General features: G+C 43.2%; 1 long non-coding RNA gene across 1 annotated transcript in view; it reads left to right on the forward strand.

The window, feature by feature from the left end:
* The first annotated feature begins 4,103 nt into the window (after positions 1-4,103).
* Positions 4,104-23,446, forward strand: part of LOC142494398 (uncharacterized) — a 110,710-nt gene continuing 91,367 nt past the window's right edge. Inside the window, exon 1 of the long non-coding RNA XR_012801416.1 lies at positions 4,104-4,312. This is a non-coding gene — a long non-coding RNA (uncharacterized LOC142494398). The remainder of the gene's footprint in view (positions 4,313-23,446) is intronic.

The raw sequence follows: 23,446 nt of genomic DNA on the forward strand, positions 1-23,446 counted from the left end.
TTAAAAATAAATTAGATTGTAAGCTCTTCGGAGCAGGGACTCTTTTTCCTAAATGTTACATTCATGTCTGAAGCACTTCTTTCCATTAAGAGTTATTTGTATTTTTTGATTTTTATATGATTGTCACGTGTATTACTATGTACATTAATGGCGCTATATAAATAAAGACATACATGCATACATACATTAAGTGGGTTATGTAGAGCTTATATAGTATAACGTTGTTCTACTTCTCCGAGTGACCTACTGCATGTGTTTAAAGTGATATGTACTTTATACTGGTGAAGGAGTGCTCACACACAGATGTAGAAACATCATAGTTACATGTTTTTAGTATTGTCAGTACAATGTAATGTTGAGATTATCCATTAGCTAATATAGTCATACTAATAAGCAAAAATATGAGTGTTCACTCTCACATTGGTGGAGGTTACTCCTTTAAAAAAAAGGTTTTACATATTTGTAAAAAAAAGGGGGTTTGATGTGAATTCAATGCATGTGACAGTGATGAGCAAAGCTATTGGAGAGGGAGTGGCTTAGTGAGTACAGACACTGACTGGCACTGAGAGTTTGAAGCAGGGGAGCCTGGTTCAATTCCTGGGGTCAGCTCCTTGTGACTTTGGGCAAGTCACTTTATCTCCCTGTGCCTCAGGCATCAACAAATAGATTGTAGCTCCATGGGGCAGGGACCTGTGCCTGCAAAATGTCTCTGTAAAGCGCTGCGTAAAACTAGCAGCGCTATACAAGAAATTGCTATTATTAACAAAAATCATAGTTTTATTTTAGTTTAAATGAACACGTTGGTGGTACATTTAACTGTGATGAAAAGGGCAGCAGGCGTTAAAAAATAATAATAGTGAAGCCCTGTCCTGCAATTGTGTCTTGTCTGATTTACCACGGAAAACAATGTTTTGTGCCCCCGGGGGTCTTGCCCATGTATTTCTGTGTTTATCCACATACAATATGTAGCCCTGTGTAAAATTGGGTTACATGCCTTTCTCATTCTGTGCAGTAATTCCTGTTAAGAGGGCAGGTTTGTCAGAAGTCATCATGGAGGTTTGCCCTCAACCCCTGTGATGTGTAGAGTGAAGCAAAGGAAGTGACAGCATGCTCTGTGTCCACTATTAGGGACACAGGGGTGGGTCTTCTGGAAGCTATATATTACGCATCACTTCCTAAAGTTAGAGTTCAAGTCTGCTCTGTCTGGAATCAAGTCTGTGAAGTTCAAGTGTCAGTAGTGACAGAGTGACAAGCTGACCCCACACTGTGTCCAGGGCTCTGGCACAGCTGATGGCCCTCCCTTAGGGGGGAGGTGGCAGAAATATCCCTGTCTCTATTACAGAGTCAGGAGGGAACTTCCTTGAGGTGTGCAGCTATATGATGTGTGGCTAAGTACCGGCCGCTATGATGGACAGTCTGCCATGCAAGATGCAAATAAAGATGCCCTTGATTCAAATACCCTTCTTGCCTGGGACTGGAGTTAATCAGGAAGAAGACGCACCCAGGAGTTCTCTTCCAGAGACTCCTCCCTGCTATCGTGGGGATTTGGAAGACATGGAGGCGCTGTACCAACTGTGAGTAGAACTCAGCACTACCTCATACGCCTGTCTTGGTGAAATCCCCACTCCCAACAAGCGGGAGACTCAGGAGTCCTGTGAGCCAGCAGGTGCACCACACTACACTGACATGTAACGGGGGGCAGTTTCTACACCTAGGGGCCCATATGAGATTGGGTAGGGGTCGAACCGTTACAAATATATGAAAGTAGTGGTACAGCTCTGTTCAGATGGTTATGGACGTGCAGGGATTATCTCTGAACTTGACCCGCAAAAGAGCTCTAATCACTGTGGCATCTTAGATCATTAGTTTTCAATAAAGGTAATCAAAGGCTGCATATTTTTAACCCCCCCCCAAATTGTTTGTCTAATTCTTAATTTTTTTTCCATGTGCTGCTTGAACTGCTTCTTTAAGAATGTAATTGAGACTCCGTGGGAAGGTAAACGACTGAAAGTGATAATATTGGAATTGGTTTCCTATTTCTCCATGATGCATGTCTCAAATATGACTATTGTTCTCTAACTTCTTGATTAGAAAGAATCAGACTATTTACCAGCTCGCATCCATTTGAGGTATATTAGGGGAAATGTTATCAGATTCAGAACGCCTTCATAATTTTACATTACAAATCAATCCACAAATACATGCATGGTAATCTATAATAAGTAAGGTTATGCTTTAGTTGTATGTCTTTATAATTGAAATACCTAACAAAAGATTAAATGCATATCACATACATTGTAGTAGGCAGGTTAGATGGGATCACACAGGGGTTAGCTGTTAAGAAATAATACACCCAGTAATTGTTTTAATTATAATTATTATTTCTATATATTCTTCTTTATTACTCCAATTTTTCTGTGCTGCTTTATACTTACATATACTTTAGAGTTAGAATCTGTCTTAGCTGTGTGAATGGGAGTGAAAGTTTTTTTTTTTTTTTTTTTTTTTTTTTTAGGTTTGATCACCCCGCCTGTGAATTACACAAATCTAGAAAGCAATTGTGACACTATTGGGTCAAAGAGGAGTTTATTTTGGATTTTGGACTGTAAGACCCCCCAAAAAGAGAGACTGAATAAAATGATGAGACTGTGCAAGCATGGACCGGTAAGGGATGGGTTAGAGCAGCGGTGCGCAAACTTGGGGGCGCAAGATTATTTAGGGGGGCGCAGTCTGCATGCGGGGAAACCTACGGGCGGGCAGAGCTGTGCACGTGCGGCCAGAAGCTCCGTGCTGAGGCTACTTCTCTGCTCTGTCTTACAGAGGCGGTTGGGCCTTGCTGCGGGGGTGGGGCCTTGCTGCGGGGGTGGGGCTTTTCTTCCCTGCACACAGACATCCCCTCCTCCTGTTGCCCGTCCCAGTTTTCAGCAGCATGGGGGACAGGAGCAGGCTTACAGTAGTACTTCCTCCCCCAGGTGTTCTGTCTGTCTGTTTTGTGTGTGTTGTGATTGTGTGTTGTGATTGAGTGTGTGTGTGTTGTGCCTGTGTTGGTTGTGATTGAGTGTGTGTTGTGATTAAGTGCGTGTGTGTGTTGTGTGTGTTGTGCCTGTGTTGGTTGTGATTGAGGGTGTGTGTTGGTTGTGATTGAGTGTGTGTTGTGATTGAGTATGTGTTGTGTCTGTGTTGGTTGTGATTGAGTGTGTGTTGAGTGAGTGTGTGTGTGTGTTGTGATTGTGTGTGTTGTGATTGTGTGTGTGTTGGGTGTGATTGAGTGTGTGTGTGTGTTGTGCCTGTGTTGGTTGTGATTGAGTGTGTGTTGTGATTGAGTGTATGTGTGTGTGTGTGTGTTGTGAGTGAGTGTGTGTTGTGAGTGTGTTGTGTCTGTTGGTTGTGATTGTGTGTGTGTGTGTGTGTGGTGATTGAGTGTGTGTGTTGTGATTGAGTGTGTGTGTGTTGGTTGTTATTGAGTGTGTGTGTTGTGTGTGTGTGTGTTGTGATATTAGTGTGTGTTGTGTGTGTTGTGATTGAGTATGTGTGCTGTGTCTGTGTTGTGATTGTGTGTATGTGTGTGGGGATTAAATGCAGTGGTGTGAAAACTGGGGGGGCGTACGGTCTCCAAAGCTTGGTGCTTCGGGAGACAAATAAAATTGACTTTGAAGCGCGCTCAGCAGCAGTCAATGCGCACACACATGCACACACACATACACACACAGCCACACAAACACACAAAATAGCCCCGATCCATGCCTCCCCGCTCGTGCTTGCAAAATTATGCAGGACACCCTGTGCTCATGCTTGGAGAGTTGGTGATGTCACCGCTCTCAGCGGCAGCGTGGACGCAGCCTAATTTTGCAAGTGCGAGCTGTTGAAATATGTAAGTATTTAGACATATTTGTATTTACATTGTATACCGTTTAATAAAGGTTTTTTTTTTTTTTCATGTGATTGATTACATCAGGCAGGGAGGCCCCAAGAAATTTCATGGATGAAAAGGGGGGCTTGGCATAAAACGTTTGTTCACCCCTGGGTTAGAGGTTGAATGCAGAATAAAGTTATTTTTAAGAAGATTAGCAAAATATCTTATCAAATCAAATATCTTGGCAAATACAGCTGCAGACAAGAACTACGCAAGGTCTTTGGACAATAGACAACAGATGATTGCAACACGATTACCTTGACTGACCGAAATCTGCTGGACACACCAAAGACCATTCATTCACCTACACTAATCAACAGAAAGGAGATAACAGGAAAGTGCTGCAAGAAGATACAGCTGATGACTGGGAAACATTGAATACGCTAATATAAGAATGATGTAAGGATACTGCTTTGTTCAGGTACATACAGTATAAAGTGCTTTAGGAGAGGTCATTTGTCTAGACCAGGCGTTTGCTCCCCACACTGAGGCAACTGTATTATTATCCTAATTGTATGCTGTGCTCTTTAACAAAATTTACTTTGAGAAACATCTCTGTGTTAAACTCACCTTCCTTCAGATACTGAAACTACTGTATATCCTCTTATAACCGTGCCGTAAAAATAATGTGGGGAGCAAAACTGATGTAAACTCCTGAATTCATGGACAGAATGTGTAGCATAGTCAGAATAGGGCTACAGTATGCTTCAGTTTGTGATGTGTTTCAGTTTGTGAGATACAATATACTGCCCTATGGGTCAGTCACAGAAGGGTAACAACTCAATTGTTTTCCCACAACTCCTTGATTTCGAGTGGGATCAGGAATCTGTAAAAAGTTTATTTTAGGAAATAAATAATGCTGGGATTTCCCTTAATCTAAGTCTTTTTGTTAGGGTGGTCACTCAGCTTCCCTTTAGTGCTCTGTAAAGTATTGTATTATTAAAATAAAGCATGTTAAATATTAGTCATGTTTTAACTGCAACAAATGTGTAGTGAGTATTTTATAAAGTTTCCTCTGTAGTCCATGCTGAGTAGATTTTTTGTTTCCTCGTATACCTGCCAACATTATGCTGTCTTATTTATCATTTGAAATTAGTCCTTTTAGAAATGATGCTAGATGTCCAGTTTCTAATATGATCAAGTGCGTATATCTATTGTTACACAATGCACATATATTCCTTTTCTGAACATTCACTTTACTGTCATATTCATATTCTCTTGCATAATTATTTTTCTTGCAGTAGAGTTTTCAAACTTACATTAAGGTTACAGTCCTGTTTAGAACCAAACTAAAGACAGTGATTAAATATCATCTTTTAAAATGTTGTGATTTAGTGTCTTAAAAAATAGTAATGAAAAGTAAGACACGTTTTAAATGTTTCTTTATGGTACATTTCCTGAACTTTTTTAAACTTAAGTTTTATTCAGAACTTTGAATGTGAACATGTACCGTACATGTCCAGAGACATTGACACATATCACTTTAACCAAGAGTGAGCTGACAAGGAGGTAGGGTGGTGCTACTGGGCAAAAGTCCTGGTCAGCATCACTGGCTCACCCCCTGTCAGTCTCAGTATATTCTAATGTTCTTTGTCTATTTAGGTCTTCATTTTCCCAGTAGCCCAACAATGAAAGTTCTCTCATCAATCAAAGGTTAACAAATTAATTGCACTCCATCTTAGTCACTTTCTGGTGTAATATGACACATTAGTAGTTGTGTAATTGTAATGTTGTTGTGCTCCTCTCCTTTTCATGTTCTCATATATCTACATACATCTTTTTTTCATCTTATAACACAGCACCTCTCTAAGGCCCAGATGTACCAAGTTCCATTAGGCTATTTATCCTAATGTTAACCTAAATTAATGTTAATTTAATCATAACGCATATCCACTAAAGAGAAAAACCTAACGTTAATCAGTGTTACTCCTTGAAATAATGTATGGTTAGAAATGTTCCGCCTGTTTGTTCTAATGATCTGTAAAAGAGGCATTCCTCCCTAACATCGCATATCCACTAAAGGTTATTCAAGTTAAGCAGGGATTTAACCTGATGTTATTCAGGCCATGCGTTTTCTGTGTAGTGCTCTGTCTCCTCTTATCTCTCCTCCAGAGCCCATATCTCGGAGTCTGGATGGGAGTAACACCACCTTTAAGTAGCACAGGCATTATGCAAGCCATGCTATTTGAAGCTAACACAAGGAAGTGCTAATTTAACCTGACTTTAAAATGTTAATAAGTTAAACAATGGCTGTTATTTTTGCATATAATTACCTTTGTGCATTAAACTCAGGGAAACAATGTCTGTTACTAAGTTAGGTAACCTAACATTATTTGCCCAGATTTAACAGAGTTTAGTGCATTAGTCACCCACCTTCAATCAGCCATCAGTTCAGATTGCGTCCGGCACAACATAGGAGCGCAAAACATGACCTTCCATAAGAAAGTATGCATGTTTTTAATGTATGTGATGGGGTACCCAGGGTGTCAGAACTCATGGCACATTAGCTATGTCCTAGGGCACACAAACGTTTAGAGGGCCAGGTGCCAAACTACTTGCCTGATAATAAAACAGCAAACGTAATATTCCTGTTGTCACGGGAGACCAGAACTTAACCCATGGATCAAGGCACCAGACAGGACAAAGCAGTTCAATAAATAATTTTTATTTCAGCTGAAGCCAGCAAGCACAGCACAGCACAGCAAGCACAGCACAGCAAGCACAACACAGCACAACACAGCACAGCACAGCACAGCACACACAATCAGAGCTATACTAAAAACAACGGTGCATACGGAGGAAATCCTAGCTGACTAGGTGCTGAGAGCCACATCAAAGGTTTACCCAGGGCTTGCTTCCACCCTCCCATGGGGTAGGTACTGTCCAGGCCTTTCTGGTGCAATTTGCGGCAGAGCACTTTCAAATCTGCCTCTTGAAAGTCTTGCTCTCTGCTTGTCCGGCAACAAAACAATGGTAGCACAAAGCCGTTACAAATCTCCCACTTCCTAGGGCTCTCCGATCCCCCTTCGGGTGTCTCTGGCGCAGCCTCGGAGCACACCGCTTATTTCACCTCCACGACAGGATCCAAGTGAGCTGTGGAGTGGTCATCGGGTCCCCTTTTTCTATCTTCCCCTCTGCCATAGGAAAGCAAGGTAGAGGGGCTGGAAATCAATCAGAGCGTGGATTCAACTCATGGACCAATCAGGAAGCGAGGGCTCCCTTTCATGGACTAATCAGGGATAGGGGTGGGTTTCCAGAGTTAAATGGCTTTGTGGAGGGAAATTCAAATGTGCCAATAAGTGCAGTGCCTACCAGAGGGAATCTGCCACTGCTTCCCCCGGCTGACATGACATTTTCCCATTGGGCTGGCACCATTCTGGCTGGGGAGGCAGCAAATGGCCCTGGTCTTTAGGTGGATGCTTCCCCGGTCCGATCTCTGTCCCTGGACGCCATTTCCTTTGTCTCCTGCCCCTCTCCTCCACCCCCAGACCCAGCAGCAGCCATTTTCTCTGGACATGCAGGGTGCGCAAAGGGTTTCTCAGCCCAGCATGTCCATTGATGCTGGCTCTGCTTAATTGTTACACTAAGCACATTTTGTACTTTTAATTACATTTAATTGAGGGAAAAGAAAAAAGGAAAAAAGAAAAAAAGAAGAAAGGTAAAGGAAAAAATGGGGCAATAGAAAAGGGACGAATGTCATATTAAAAATGAAAATTTAAAGATAATTTTGCTAAATGTGATAACAAGTTCATACATCAATTAGTTATTTTTCACATACCAACTTCATTAATGTATTTTTTTCTAAATATTATATTTATATATACATTTTTATATATTTTATAACCACTTCTCATTTTTCCCTCCCCAATTGATTAATATTTTATTTTAATTTAAATTTTTTTTAATTAGCACAATAAAAATGGATGATTTATTATCAGTTATAAATTCATATTTTTAAAATTACACATATTTGTAATTCTCTGAATATGGGTGTCATAACAATTCCATATTGATTAATGTATTAGGAATGTTAAATATATTACATTGTATGACATTTTCTCGAATTGTTGATCAATTGACTTCTGATTGGATGGGTGATTTTCCTCCATCAGCGTAGAGCCTATGATGAAGCGCTGTGGGCAGCGTGAAACACATTAGGCATTAATCTTCTTAATGTTGGCTCCATGTACACTATTTTTATTTATTTCTTTTTTTAAAGCTGTGCAAAAAAATCAGACTAAGCATTTTGGCGAAACGACACAGAGACAAGGCGCACAACGCACATAGTGAAGTAAAGTAAAAAATGATAAATTTACTAAAAGGTTAAAGGTTCTGCGTACATCAATAATGAATAAAACAGGCAATTGGTTAGTGGGGTTACCACACAGTAGAAACAGCCGGAGTTTCAGCTCTTCAACGGAGGCGGTTTAGGCAACAGGAATAAAGCCGATATCAGCCAGGACAGGAACCTCCACGGAGTCTTAGATCACACTCTGCTCATCTCTGGGTAACCAGATGGTATGGCTGGTAGAATGTCCTGTTGCGGAGTACAGAAACCTCCGTTAGTCCCACAGTTCCGGCTTGGAACACTAGAAGTGCGCCCTCTATGCTCCGGAGCAGAGGAGAATCCTATGACGTCATCGGTAGGCGCACGATCGCACTGAGCGGCGCACTGCTAGTATTCCAAGCTGGAACTGTGGGACTAAAAAAAAGTCTGCCTATATATATCTTGGGAGCAAAAACAGACACCCAAAGTGTGAAGTGTGAATGCCATAATACCCAAAGATCAGAAAATTACTGAACTCAGGCAGAAAACCAAACTCTGTTGCTGAAGCGGGGAGATTGCACCCTGCAAGAAAATGGTGTAAAGCAAATAGACTTTTTTATCTAGCAACTGCACATCTTGTATACCTGATAAAAGAAAATGCATGCACAGTACTGCTGATATTGAAAAAATTTTTTATCCAAGAAAGAAAAGTCTACAGAGATGCCTGTGAGAGCTACGACCTCTACAAGCAAAATATGCCCATCTGTAGGACTACCACAATTGGGGGTTCTAGCAAATACAGTGGCAACAGCTGCAAAAGCACCTCCTGAGGTCAGGAATAAATTACACCTGGTAGCCTAAAAATGGAAGACAAGATACAGCGTTCCTGTAATGAACCCTACCCCACGGAAGAGTGGCCCTTCCAGTCCAATAAAGAGGAAGACATCTCTTACGGGGAACCCGAACCGAGTCACACCCACAAAAAACCCCAAGAATGGGGGGGGGGGGGGGGTGCATGAACTCGGCACGAACAGAAAAGACCGCTCCCTTTGATGACGAATATGATCAACAGGAGACAGAGCGGGAGCAGCAGATCACCCAATATTTCTGTCAGCTAAAGCAACTGCAAGAAAAGCCTGGTGTATATAATGAAGCCGCTAAAATTTCAAATGAAGATGGAGACCCCAATATCCCTGAAGGGACGGTGTCATCCAAATCAAAAAGGCGGAAAAAGAAAAGCAGTTCTTCACTTACCGTGGAAGGAACAGACACGTCCGCAGATCCTGTGGAGGAAAAGGGGGACCGAGTTACCCTGCAGCCTAGAGAAAATGGAGAATTCGTCCCGCGGTTAACCGAATATCCAGAGGGCCCAAGGCAGAAGTCGTGTACCCCAAAGAAGTGTCTGTCCGGTGCCAAGAGTGAGGAACCCTCAACCAGTCATCCCAGGGAAGCGGAGCCGGAACCAATGAGTGACGATCCCTTGACCAGCCCTGAAGACGCCCTGAAAATTGCCAGGCATGACTGTGATCTGCTCTGTGAAGAATTAGGAAGAGAGAGAAAAAATAATGCTGAGCTACAGAAGACTGTGCTCGCAATTTACTCTGCGGCCAAGACCGAATTGGAGGATCTCAAGACTGAGCTAGATACTGCAAAGGCTACTATCTCCGCCATGGATGAAAGGCAGAGCCAATCTGATAAAATGGTGGCTACGCTAAAGTGGAAGTATGAGGAGGCACTGAAGCAGATGACAGTCTTCCAGCAAGAGGTTCACACTCTTCGTATAGAGCTTGATGCCTCACATCATGAGACCAACAGCTGCCGCACAGACCTGGAAGTTTCCAGAAAGGAACTACACAGTCTCACTGAGGAGCTGGACATTGCTAAAGAAACTATTGGTAATCTTGGTACAGTTCTCAAAGTCTCACAGAAGGAGCTTCAGACCCTCAACCTAGAGAAGGAAGTCTCACGCCAGGAGATTGTCATTCTCAAAGCAGATGTGCGTAAATGGAAGGAGGACTGCAAAGAAGCCCTGAAGAATGCAGAGACTGAAAAAGGAGAAAGTTCAAGATTATAAAGAGAAAACTTAAAACTGAAAGAAGAAAATTTTCAGTTAACAGAAGAAGTCAAGGAAAAGTTTGACGCAGAGCACCGACTGCAGAACCAACTGCAAGGTCTGCGTACACACCTCCAGCATGCTGAGGAGAAGCAGCAAACGCTACAGGAAGAAAAACTGCAGGCTGCTAAAGAGGTACAAGCGCTGCAGGAACGTCTGAATACCCAGTACATCCCCACAGAGCAGTATGAGGAGCTAAAGGCCACGCTGCATGTCTTCAGAGCATCGTTGGAAGCGGAGCTTCGATACCAGGTGACTCTGTATGAGAAGGAGCGTGAGAAGGCTCAGAAACTGGAGCAAGAGCTGGAGAGACAGAGAGACTGTTCCATTCCCTTGAGTCAGTACACCAAGGAGAAAACAGACGCAGCGGCAACCTTGACGACAAAAATTACAGAGCTCCAGAATATGAAGGAGACTCTGATACAGATTCCTCCAATACGGAAAAAGGTATTGGCTCTGCCCAAGCACCAGTATCCCACAGTAACTAATGCCCGTAAGGACAAGGGTACAGTGAGAGTTGGGGACTCCACGCAACTTCAAAACAAAATTACAAAGTTTGAGCCACCAAAGAAAGCACTAGCCAAACCTACAGCTGCCCAACAGGCAACAAACAGAGGTAGGAGTGCAGAATCAAAGCCAGAAGAATCCTTAGCTGAAGAAGCTGAACTGGCGACTCCATGGTGTGGAGAAGCTGCAGAAAGACCACTTCAAGAGCAGAAAACTCTAAGGGCTAGTCCTAACTGCTCTACAACTATTGCCATACACTTTGTCTACAAAAAGAGGAGTGCCGACGCAACAGAAATCTCAAGACCACGCACGCGATAAAAAGACTTTACGTGGAAAAAGTCCTCCTCGAGCGACTGAGGAGTGCTGATCTCAAGCATCTTCGGGAGGAGACAAAAATAAACTGGAGAAAGGGCTCCAATCCCAGCGGGACAGAGGGTTCTCTTCCTCCATCCACTCTCATTCATGTCACAGAGATATCTAGAATGAGAGTGGAAGGATGGGCTTTGGCCATGTTAAGCCCGAGCTTCCCACAAACAGGGGAGGTATGTAACAGGGGACTTATCCGTGTTCAGTAATGTTCCTTTAATCTAGCAGTGTGGTAGTTAATTACTAAACAACACCTGCCTGATTAGATTGTTTACAAAAAGCCTGCCTTTGAGACAGGAAGTGACTCTCTTTAGCTCTGACTGAGAGCTGACCTTTGGAGAGACAGAGCAGAGGTTCTTGAGTCCCAGGAGAGACTGACCAAAAGAAACCCAGATCTCTGGAGCTGACCAGTCTTGAGCTCTGCACAGCAGAGCTGATTTCAAGACACAGGGAAAACTACTACACCTGAAGCTGAACCAGGAAGTGAGAAGATTTTCCCTCCAAGAAACAGATAAGACTTTTATTCTTAAGAGACTGCTTATATCTGCTTATTTCATGCTATATGTTTTGGGGCTGCGAGAAATGCTTGACTAATGGAGATGTGAACTAATTGCATAGGATTTCACTAGAAATACTCCCAAGTGAATAGAAGCTTTGTTCCCCCCCCCCCCTGTGTTTGTATGGATTTCCTGATGAAAAGGAAAAGGCACAATAAAGCCTTATTATAATTTCACATTATTAACGTCTTCAAATTGTGTACCTCTGTGAACGTCCGTCTACATGCCCTCTCATTTAGAACTGAGTTCATTTCAGTTAAAGTTTGTTTCCTGTGTAACCCTGTTTCCCCCACCCAATCTCACATAGGGTCTATCTTGGGGAAAGCTGCTCTGGTTACTCATGGTTGTGTGGGGCAAACCTGCTGGTAACAGGGGGCCCTGGGTCTCCTGCATGGTATTATAGGGGAGGTCAGGACAGGCTTCTGGGGTCTTGCCCGAATTGTACTCACGGTGACAGCGCCTCCATCTCTTTCAGTCCCCAGATGTAGGGGGAAAAATCTATGCGGGAGAACTATCTCTTCTCCTCCCTGATAGATTTCAGTCTCAGGCAAGGAGAACGTAGAAACAGGTGATCTTTATTCAGTCTCTGGCTCTGAATCACAGCAGTGCACAGCTTACACTGAATCAATCCGTATCACTGAGATTTTCCCCTTTAGGATGTCCCTGGACCTTCACTCCCGGTCCTTGCTCTTCCCTTGCCCCCTTGTGGGGTAAGGGGAATAGTCTTCCACCTGTCCCGTAGGGAAGGCCTCAGTAAGCAGAGCCCTGCACTACTGAGTTGGAGAGACCACACCCGTATCACGTTAGAGGCACACTAACTAAATTGAGATGTGCAGCTCCTTAAGTCAGTTCCAGTAAGAACCAACCCTCTGTCCCTGATTGGACAGCAGGCCTGATTGCAGCTCAGTGAGTCAGAGAAGGTAGTGCAATGTGTGGGGAAAACCTATGATTACTCCTGGCTACCTTCTCTTACTAGGGATTACTGCCAGGAGGAGGGCAGACTTATAGCCCAAAACCAGCCAGGGCTGCACCTGTCTAACCCAGAGGGGAGGAGCTAAATCCCATAGGTAGTGTGTACTGCCGTGAAAAGTACTCAAAGAAATAGCCCATAAGAATTTCCACTATCCATGCTAAAGCATAATGTATGTAAACATTTCATACCGTACATATCCTTTTTGTAACTTTATTAAATGTTGTTGAAATATGTAACATTGCAGAGGAAAACCTTTATATCTGTGTAACCCTGCTTCCCCCCTTCCCCCAGACTCTACGGTGGTGTCTAGGGTGCATGAGGGCAGATTACATGCAGTGTGGTGCATACCTGTGAGGAACAGGAGGGCCTGAGCTTCCCGCGATGTTGTGGGGGAGCCAGGACCGGGCTTCTGGGGTGGTAGCCTCCATGAACTCTTAGTGGTGCAGCGCCTCCATCTTCTATACTCCCAGGAATATGGGAGAAGACCTGTATAGAAGAACCCCTTGTGTCCCAGGGTAATACCTTCCAATTCACACACAGTCTTTGGTAATAACGAATAGTCTCTTTTATTGACAGATCAGCAATCTCCCAACGGTGGTTGCTTCCAGTAGCCGCAACAACAACAGCAAAGACTTGTTATTACGCCACTCTCCTTCCCCACATATAATTCCTCCTCTCCTTCCCTCCAAGTCTCTCCTCTGACAGGATGGTCTGGGCTAGGGCTTCAATACCCCGTGGCCCACCCCCGAGGTTATCCTCGCGGTGGGGCTTGAATTCTTCCCATCACCCCTGGCAGTGGGGTGAGGGCATTGGTCCACCAAGTCTATAATTCTATCAGCTCTACTAAAGGAAGCTGATCTTTCCACTCCTCTCTCTCTCTGCTCCTGCACTCTGCGCAGGGGAGACCGCGGTCTCCTCCAACTCCTCGGACCGATCCGCAGGATTTTTTGTGACTCATGGCATACTAATGGAACTGCATACTCCCGGCATAACTAGAACTAACACTACTACACAGGAGTTGGCTGCTAAATATAGAGCTAGCCCCGCCCTTCGTGATGTCAGCAGAACCTCCCCTCTTGCTCACGCCTGCAGCAGAGTCCAGGCCTGCATCTACCACTCAGGATAGGGCTATGAAGGGGGAAAAACCGATGATGATTACTGGTGCCTGATCTTAACAGGACTTACCACAGTAGAAGGGAGATAGGTATAGCCTGTGCTATTTACAGGGGGCTACATCTGTATTCTTGCTTCAGGCTGCAGAATAATGCTTAGATATGTTCCCCCCAGATGGATGACTTGAAGTACTTTTGGCAAATGTCAAATTGCAATTCACCACCATCGACTTACAGTACTTAGGAACGTTAGTGAAAATAGTTTGACTAAATCAGTGTATTGGTCAGCTTTCTTGAACAAGAGGTGTACTTACAGTGGCAGATCTCCCATTAGGCCCAGCCCTAGGGAAGCAAAAAATTCCGCCCCCATATGCTTTTTTCGGGCTTTTGGGCCTATCAGATCTAATGGGAAGGCACTTACATGATGTGTCTGCCGCCTCCTTTCTGCCGTCCTCCTGCTCCTTTGGAATCCCAGCGTATTCGGACGTCACGAACGTGGCGTCACATGGCACCTCGTTGCCATGGCAATGTGATGTCACAACGTCATTTGAGGCTGGGATTCCAAAGGAGCAGGAGGACGGCAGAAATGAGGCGACCGACATAGGCAAGTGCCTAGGGGCAGCAGATTTTGAAATCCGCTGCTGTGTACTTAAGTAATAATCCCCGAAGAACAGGGCATTACTGGCCAATAATGCCCTGGCTGGAAGAGTTGAAGTCCCGAGGTAAAGACGAGGGACTTTAACCCAGCCAGGGTATTATTGGCCAGCAATGCCCTGTTCTGAGGGGATTATTACTTTTATAGGCTAAATGTAGACTTATTTGTAATTTTTTTTTAAAAATTCATAAAAAAGATACATTTTTGTAGTCATATTGATTTTTATCAACATGATTGTCTACATTCTTATGATTTTACTGCAAGTTTATTAAAAGGAAATTGTACATACACACAGCCCCCTACACACACACACACACACACACACACACACACACACACACACACACACACACACACACACACACACACACACACACACACACACACACACACACACACACACACACACACACACACACACACACACACACACACACTCTGCAACCCCCCTCTATATACACAAACACACTCTGCAGTCCCCCCTACACACAGTGCAGCCCCCCTCCTCTACACCCACAAAACACACTGCAGCCCTCCTCCACCCTCTACACTCACAAAACACACACACAGCATCCCCCTCTACACCCACACATACACAGAACACAGACACACACTGCAGACACACACACACACACACACACACACACACACACACACACACACACACACACACACACACACACACACACACACACACACACACACACACACACACACACACACACACACACTCTGCAGCCCTCCTCACTACAGCCCCCCTCTGCACCCACAAAACACACACTGCAGACACACACAAACCAACAGACTGCCAGCTCTACATCCACAAAACACACACTGCAGACACACAGACAACACTCTGCACCCCTCCTCCACCCACAAAACACACACTATAGCCCCACTCTTCACCTACAAAACACACACACTTCAGAGATACACACAAATCAACAAAACAGACTCTGCCACCTCTACATCCACAAAACACACAACAGCAGCCCCCCTCTACACCCACTGCAGCCCCCTGTAAACCCACACACTGCAGACACACACACCAAAAAAACACTCTGCACCCCTCCTACATCCACAAAACACACACTGAAGACACATACACTGCAGCTCCCCCTCTACACCCACAAAACACACACACACAGCAGACAAACACCAACAAGACTCTGCTGCCCCCTTTACACCCACAAAACACACAGCAACAGAAGACACACACACACACACTAATAAAACACACTGCTGGCCCCTTTACACCCACAAAACACACAACCGACACACAACCTTTCCCCTCACTCTCCCGTGCGGAGCTCTCTGCAGGTAGGGTGGGGGAGGAGTCAGTGCCTTGCTGCTGCCTTCTGTCCAATCACCTCCCCTGTCTAAGAGCAAATGTCACTCTTTGTGAATGAGAACTGAAAGCGGATTGGCTGAAAAACTTGGCAGGGTGCCAAATATTCCAGGCCATTACTGATTGGTTGAAACTCTGGGCATTATCCAATCAGAGTAGGGATTTCCAGCTTCAGCCTATAATTAAGTATATTTCAGAACAGAACAATTCTAGCCATGTAAACAGACCTATAAGTGCAGAGAATGAGTGATCTACTGATAACATTGAATCTCAGGGTCTGATTTTTATAACTTGAGTTAGTCTCTTTATACCCCTTTAGAAAATATAGCTTTTAATATCATAAGGGAAAGAAATTCCAGTGTCTGTATATAACATTTTACATGTGGGCACATAATGCAGTGCTATAAAAACATAAATAGTAATCTTATGGTCAATTAAAATTATTCTACCTGCTTCTCACATTTTTTAATGAGGCATAATAACCCCAGATCAATTAACATGTAGGTAACTGCAGTGCAAGACTTTCATAAAATAAAAACATTTCTTGGTACAATTAGAATATATAAAACATTATTTGTAACGTAATTGTCCTATGTTCATTGAAAAGTTACATTGTTATTTATGAAAGAGAACAAAATACAAAATCTCTAGCAGTATTGTACATTCCAAAAGGAAGGCTGTATGAAATATTTGTTAAATACTACAGTGGAAAATTCCACAAGCATGGGTCTTGTCCAGGGTAGGCTTTCTGCTTGAGGTAACTATTGAATATTTGGAATACTTGTATCATATCACTTGAATGATGGAATGTCCGTGAGTTAAAAGCTCTGCCATTGCCTTCTGAATCATTTATATCAGGCCTGCACAACTTGTAAAGTGAGAAGGGCCGAAATGCTCCAAGGAAAACAGATTTGGGCCGCACAGGTAAAACAGCATTTATTATTCAAAATTATACATTTATTTACCATGTTTACTTAAAACAAAATTAAATTTAAAATACTTTAATTCAAATGAACTCATTTCCTAATCATCTCACAAACTTAATGAGAGGTATTACACCTCTTTTCAGCAACAAGCTTCAATCAATCCACTAGGCAGGACAACATTGTTAAATAAAATTGGGTTTATTTCGTGACACCGCAGACATACAAAAAATGCACAAAACAACATATCTCCCCTAGCACCCCTCATCATCATATCTCTCTCATCATCCCTCATAATCTCCCCCAGCACCCCTCATCATATCTCCCCCAGCACCCCTCATCATATCTCCCCCAGCACCGTTCATCATCTTCCCAGCACCCTAGATCATCTCCCCCAGCACCCCTCATCATTTCCCCCAGCACCCCTCATCATCTCCCCCAGCACTCTTCATCATCTCCTTCAGCACCCTCCATCATAATCTCCCCTAGCACCCTTTATCATCTCCCCCAGCACCCCTCATCATCAACCACCCCACCATCATATCTCCCTCAGTCCCTTTCAGCAGTCCCCCTCATCATTCTTAGCCACCCCATCATAATATCTCCCTTAGTCCCTTTAAGAAGTCCCCCATCATTATCAACACATACCATCCTCCTCTGACAAGAGAGCGGGCTCGGGGAGGGGGGGGGGGGGCGCGTCACACTGCTGGAGCACGCTCCTACTGCTAGAGCGCGCTCCGTCCCTACCATCCTCCTCTGATGGGAGAGCGGGCTCGGTGGGGTGGGGGGCATCGCGAGCCCCACAGGGAGCCCAGGTGGGCCACATGCGGCCCACGGGCCGTATCTTGTGTACGCCTGATTTATATGCTGAATAAATTAGTACATCTGTATTAGTGCATACCTTTTTTTATTTGGACTAAATTGATATTTTAAGAACTCTATTCTCTTCCTTGGGTCAAGCAATTCTGATTTACTAAGATTCCATGAGTTTAACACATGTAAATAGACAAATAACAATAAATGGATGAAAGAGTTACTGAGATATTTGGAGAGCATATAGGATCATCAATCCATTAGCAGTGTGTGTAAGGGAGTGTACAGCAGGGGAGATGGGTTTGGAATGAAAATTAAAGTGGTAGGGAAAAATATTCCAAACGATTATGATAGTGTGTAAGAAACCCCATATCAGCATTGAGTTGTCTTGTTTTATTGTTTTAGTATCAAAAAGCATTCTTATTTTAAGTTCAAATGTTTTCCGTTCTTGAGGGCTTTTAAACATTCCTTTGAGGATTTTGATGTTTAAATCATTTATGGAATCACATCTCTGTGAGAAGTGGTGTCCCACTGGAGTGCAGTATCTTCCTTCTTCATAATGTTTTATTCTGTGTCTGTGTAGGTTCATTCTGGTTTGAAGATTTTGGCTGGTTTCAAAATGTAGCCAATGTAGCATCCCTGGTCACATTTGCTGCATTGAATCATACATACCACATTCCTCGATGTGCAGTAGTATGGTCCTCTAACATTGAATGTTCTCTGTTTAGGACTGGCTGTGGAATCATGGCAGGGTAGCATTGGCATCTTAAGAGTGATGCATTTAATGTGATCATTTTAAGTGACAATATATAGTTAGACTATAGTTTATATATTTACTTTTCTTCATGCAAGACCTATAACCTCAGCTGATATGACATGGATCTAAATGCATTCTCTACACAGGTATGTCCCTGATCTGCAAGTCCTGTTTTAAAAGAATTACCCACCCGGCTTGTACTATTGATCTTTTGGTATGTCCCTGATCTGCAAGTCCTGTTTTAAAAGAATTACCCACCCGGCTTGTACTATTGATCTTTTGGTATGTCCCTGATCTGCAAGTCCTGTTTTTAAAGAATTACTCACCCGGCTTGTGCTATTAATCTTTTGGTATGTCCCTGATCTGCAAGTCCTGTTTTAAAAGAATTACCCACCCGGCTTGTACTATTGATCTTTTGGTATGTCCCTGATCTGCAAGTCCTGTTTTAAAAGAATTACCCACACGGCTTGTACTATTGATCTTTTGGTATGTCCCTGATCTGCAAGTCCTGTTTTAATAGAATTACCCACCCGGCTTGTACTATTGATCTTTTGGTATGTCCCTGATCTGCAAGTCCTGTTTTAAAAGAATTACTCACCTGGCTTGTGCTATTGATCTTTTGGTATGTCCCTGATCTGCAAGTCCTGTTTTAAAAGAATTACCCACCCGGCTTGTACTATTGATCTTTTGGTATGTTTGAATATCAAAAGGTGGATTTTTTTCTCCCCCCCCCACTCTTAACTGTGTGCTGCTAATTGACCAACTGGAACAAGCTGATTTATTGGGGAGGGGGGAGGGTCATGTGATTGCTTTAGATGTATAAAACAAATATCCCCCCAGCATTGGCAGGGTAGCATTGGCATCTTAAGAGTGATGCATTTAAAGTGATCATTTTAAGTGACAATATATAGTTAGACTATAGTTTTACTAGAGGTAACTGGGGACTTCATCTTTCTGCAAACTCTTTTACTCAAGGCAACAAATGGTGAGCTTATATGACCACACTATGATCCCATGCTTGTTAGCCTGCATATTTTAACCCCCCACCACTTTACAACTTATTTCACTGAAGCCTCTCCCAAAACTGACTGCACAAAACTACCTCCCACACCCACTTAGTCCACTGAAACCCTAAATTGATCCTAGCATTGCAATGCAGCAAAACATGTGACAAGGAACAGGCACACCCCTGCTGTTTAGTCTGCACACACACACTTTGCTCACAACAGCTCCATGCAGCACTGCCTACCTCTGGCATAATGAACCTGCTATGTATCTTAACTTTTTTCTTTCTCCTGGCCTCATGGAAATGTTACTCCCTCTATCCACTACAAACTCATCCCTCCTGGCCCACACCCAACATCACCATACACCCTGGGCTACTCAAAAGCCTTGCACTATCTACTGAATGTTGGTGGAGAACTCTAAAAACCAGCACACCAACCACCTCTCACTCAAATGGCAAACATCACAAATTTACAACTTGCAAACAACTACCCAAATTTCTACTCATACTATTACTCACTTTAGCAGGTGATATTGAACTTAACCCAGGTCCTCCCATTTCAGCTCTGTCCCATAGTCCTGAGAATTCCACCTTTAAATTCCAAAAAGGGCTATCTGTCGCCCATATAAATATCCAGAGTCTGCTGCCCAAACTGGAAGAACTAAGGGCATGGTGCCTTATGCATAAACCCAAAGCCATCGTTCTTACAGAAACATGGCTAACCGCTAAAACCCCCGATGCAAATATCGCCATTCAGGGATACTCCATTTCTAGGAGAGATAGGTCAAAGAGAGGAGCAGGGGTGTTATTTTATATTGCAGACACCTTACAATTCACAGTGTTAAACTGCCCCCCAAGCCCACCCTCTTTTGAAATTCTAGTTGGCAAAATCTGCCTCCCCTTTTCTAAGCCCATCTTGCTTGCTGGCATCTACCGCCCCCGTAAAGCCCCTCCACAATCCCTGACTGATATCACCCAGTTTCTTGGCTCCATTTCCTCTCTGAATGAGAAGAGTGAGCTGCTAGTTCTTGGGGATATCAACTTCAATTGGCTTGACCCTAAAAACCACAAAATCCAGATGCAACTCGAGTCACTTAACCTATCACAACTCATTTCCCAACCCACATGGACAAACCTGAAATCGCATAAACATTCCTTGCTAGACTTTATTATCTCCTCAAACCCCAGCAGAATCCAATCCTCTAGCATCCTTCCTGATATTTTCAGTGACCATGCAATAGTGTACTGTGTAAGGAAAATTAATCTGTCCCATTCAAGCCCTAAAGTTCTCCTCTCTAGAACATTTAGAAACTTTAACCCACAACAGTTTCTTGATGACCTTACCAACTGCCCATGGCACAGAATCGATTTAATTCCCGACCCTGATTCTGCGCTCGACTATTTCCAATCTGAGTTCTTAAAACTCTGCGATATCCATGCTCCACTACGCAAAATAAGGGTACGGGGGGCCCACCTTCCATGGCTTACAACTGACCTTATAGCACTCTATCTGTTCAGGGATACCTTGTGGAAAAGCTACAAAGTAACTGGCACTACCAAGGATCTCAATCACTACAGATGCCTACGGAACATGTGCACAAGGCAAACAAGGCACAATATTACTCTGACAATCTCCACCAGAATACATCAAACTCAGCTAACTTCTGGAAGGTTATCAACAATATATCCCAGCCTTCTAACCATCAACAACCAAGTAATATCACTAAGAGGGATATTTCTCTGACAAACCCCACTGACATTGCAAATGCATTCAATGATTACTTTGTGGGGTGTGCCACTAACTAATTAGCGAAACGCAGCCCAAACCACAAACCTGAATCTCATCCTGGGAGCATCCACATAGCCCCACCCCTTCCCAACACTGCCCACAATTTTCAATTTGGCCCAGTATCCGAAGAGGAGATTACACAAGAGCTCCTCAAATTAAAACTAAGCAGCCAATGTGGACCTGGCTTACTGCAATCTAGGTTCCTACGACTTGGTGCCCCAGCCATTGCCAAACCAATTGCTTCCATAGTCAACTCTATCCTGTCTGCAGGCCATATCCCTAAGACCTGGAAAACTGCCAGAGTTGTCCCAATCTTCAAAAGTGGGGACAAAAACACTGTCTCAAACTACAGGCCAATCTCACTTCTCCCAATTCTATCCAATGTCATGGAAAAATGTGTCCACTCCCAATTAAGCGATTACTATATCAAGACAAATTTCCCTAGCCAATTCCAATCTGGCTTTCACCCCAAACACTCCACCGTAACTACCCTGCTAGAAGTTTGCTATGAAATCCAGTGTGGAATGGAACTGGGACAACTCACTGGTGCAGTATTCCTAGATTTTGCAAAGGTTTTTGATACTGTTGATCATGCTATCCTGCTTAACAAACTCCAGAGCTCTGGAATAGGGAAGCATGCTTTAAACTGGTTTCAGTCCTACCTATCAGGTAGATCCCAACATGTGTCCATCTCAGGCTCTAACTCCAACCCCCTGGATATCACCTGTGGTGTCCCGCAAGGCTCTGTTCTGGGGCCCCTACTCTTCTCAGTGTTCATTAATGATCTTCCCACAGCTTGTAAGGAAGCCTCAATACACATGTATGCAGATGACACAATCCTATATGCACACAGCCATAGCCTCTCTGACCTTCAACACATACTTCAGTCTGACTTTTTGAGACTCGAAAATAGGATTTCCCAAAACAAACTGTTTTTAAACACTGACAAGACTGTAACAATGGTATTTGGGACTAAGACTAAATTTTTTAAGCTTCCATCGACTGAGCTCCAGATTAGAACCAACGCTAACACCACCCTAACCCCTGTCACTAGTTTTAAATAGCTGGGCATATGGTTTGACTCCCACTTAACATTTGGGATGCACATTGATATCCTGACAACCAAGACCTATGCCAAACTAGGGGTACTTTACAGGAACAAATCCTCCCTAAGCCTCCTGGTCAGAAAGCGTATCGCACAGCAGATGCTAATGCCAATTATTGACTATGGAGACATAGTATATGGCTCGGCACCTCAATCCCACCTTAGCAAACTTGACACCCTCTACAATTCAATTTGTTGTTTTGTTCTCCAATGCAACTACAACACACATCACTGCGAAATGCTCAAAGAACTAGATTGGTCATCACTCGAGTCTAGGCGCAAAGTTCACCTTTGCTGTCTTGCCTTCAAATTCTTTGTGGGCAAGCTACCCAGCTATCTGAACAAGCTCCTCACCCCTACCACATGCAGCACTTATCATCTGAGATCAGACTCCAAAAGAGTGTTCATGGTCTCAAGGTTCAACAAAGTATCCGGCCGTTCCTCCTTCTCTTACCGTGCACCCCAAAACTGGAACAACCTACTACCAGAGACTCTCACATCCACCACCAGTTTAAGTTCTTTTAAATCTAAGGCTGTCTCACATTTTAATCTGGTCTGTAACTGTTGCATAGGGCCATAATATATATTTTCTTTAACTGTGCATGCAATGTCTTGTATACAATGTTTACAACCCTGTTCATTTATGCAACTGTTTGTAACCATGTATTATTTGTCTTAACTCTGTGCCCAGGACATACTTGAAAACGAGAGGTAACTCTCAATGTATTACTTCCTGGTAACATATTTTATAAAGAAATATATGTTCACAATGTTTGCAGCTTGTGCTGTTACATGGTCTTATGTCATTCTCATGCTGAATGAAATCTACATTGCGTACAATTCATTTTGATATAATTTATATCGATAAAGAAATTCAGTAAACCCCAGAACTTTAGAGGATTCATGATTTATTGTGTATCTGATGCCAGATTTAATCAAAAAGGAAAGTATATTTGATGTAACTCTCTTAACTGTAGAGCACTTAACTGTTACTCTCTGAACTGTACAGCATTTAAAAAGAAAAACATACAAGAATAGCATAACACAGTAGTTATCAAGTGAAAACAATCTCACTGTTTTTAATGGCTTTTCTATTTGGAAACAGGTTTTGTGCTGTAGTTCTGTTTTAGTTTGCTGAATAGACTACGCCCCAGACCATGAAAGGCTGCTAAGCTTTAGTACGCCGCCTTTAGTCTAAATTAATTTAATCCAGCTGTTTTCTGCTGAAGTTCCCTATTGAGT

Source organism: Ascaphus truei, chromosome 5, assembly GCF_040206685.1.
Source record: "Ascaphus truei isolate aAscTru1 chromosome 5, aAscTru1.hap1, whole genome shotgun sequence".
NCBI lineage: Eukaryota > Metazoa > Chordata > Amphibia > Anura > Ascaphidae > Ascaphus > Ascaphus truei.